This window comes from Neopelma chrysocephalum, unplaced genomic scaffold (assembly GCF_003984885.1).
Source record: "Neopelma chrysocephalum unplaced genomic scaffold, ASM398488v2 Primary Assembly neopelma1_83453, whole genome shotgun sequence".
Classification (NCBI taxonomy): Eukaryota; Metazoa; Chordata; class Aves; order Passeriformes; family Pipridae; genus Neopelma; species Neopelma chrysocephalum.
In genome coordinates this window covers 1-1,149 of record NW_020913919.1, presented here as the reverse complement: position 1 = coordinate 1,149, position 1,149 = coordinate 1, and the positions used below count along the sequence as shown (strand labels likewise).

The window sequence follows — 1,149 nt, the reverse complement described above, 5'->3', positions numbered from 1 at the left end:
CCTCTGACACCCCAAAACAACACAGAGACCCCAAAACCTCGGGGGGGAGTCCCAGGACGGATTTGGGGGGTCCCAGGATGGATTTTGGGGTTTCATCCCCCTGGATTTCCCCCCCAGATCTCGGGGGAGCTCCAGTTTGGGGTCCGGTGGGTGGAGCAGCAGCTCCTGGAAAAGGGGGAGTTTTGGGGATCTCTGGAGTTCCTGGGAGACCCCAAGCCCTGCCCAGACCCACCTGGGACCCCCTAAAAACCCTGAGGGGGGTCCCAGGAGGGATTTGGAGGGTTCAACCCCCCAGAACCCCCCAGATCTCAGGGGAGCTCCAGTTTGGGGTCCGGTGGGTGGAGCAGCAACTCCTGGGACAAGGGGGAGTTTTGGGGATCTCTGGAGTTCCTGGAAGACCCCAAACCCTGCCCAGACCCCCCCGGGACCCCCAAAACCCTGGGTGGGTGTCCCAGGATGGATTTTGGGGTTCACCCCCCTGGATTCCCCCCCCATCCTGTAGGAATTCCCAGATTCTGAAGCAGCAGCTCCTGGAAAAGGGGGAGTTTTGGGGATCTCTGGAGTTCCTGGGAGACCCCAAACCCTGTTGAGCCCCCCCAGGACTCCCCAAAACCCTGGGAGGGGTCCTGGGATGGATTTGGGGGCTCCCGGGATGGATTTGGGGGTTTCACCCCCCTGGAATCCCCTCCCATCCTGTGAGAATTCCCGGCTTTCCCTGGAAAAGGGAGGGCTCAGACATTTCTGGGGAGAGGGGCTCCAAGATTTGGGGGGGACTCCGAGGATTTTGGGGCGTCTCCCAGGATTTTGGGGAGGTCTCCCAGGATTTTGGGGGGGTCTCCTAGGATTCTGGGGGGGCTCCCACGATTTTGGGATAAAAACGCTATTTCTGGTTGTTTTTTTTTCCCCCTGATGGTGGAAAAAAAAAGTGATTTATTTTATTTTTTAATAAAATGCGAATTCCGGTGTTTTTATTGAATATTTTTGGGGAGGGGGCGTGTCACCCACTTGGCCCCTCCCCCACCGGGTCACGTGACCCGGGTGTCACCCTTGAGGGGGTCCCTTGTCACCTTTGGGGGGGTCAAATGTCACCTTTGGGGGTCCTGTGTCACCTTTGGGGGGGTCCCCACCCTGGTTTTTGGGGGGGGGGGG

General features: G+C 58.7%; 1 long non-coding RNA gene across 1 annotated transcript; it reads left to right on the top strand.

The window, feature by feature from the left end:
* Positions 1–70: 70 nt before the first annotated feature.
* LOC113979563 lies at positions 71–823 on the top strand. The gene is made up of 3 exons (XR_003537906.1): positions 71–368; positions 540–623; positions 813–823. It is a non-coding gene; the product is annotated as an uncharacterized LOC113979563 (long non-coding RNA).
* The last annotated feature ends 326 nt before the right edge of the window (positions 824–1,149 follow it).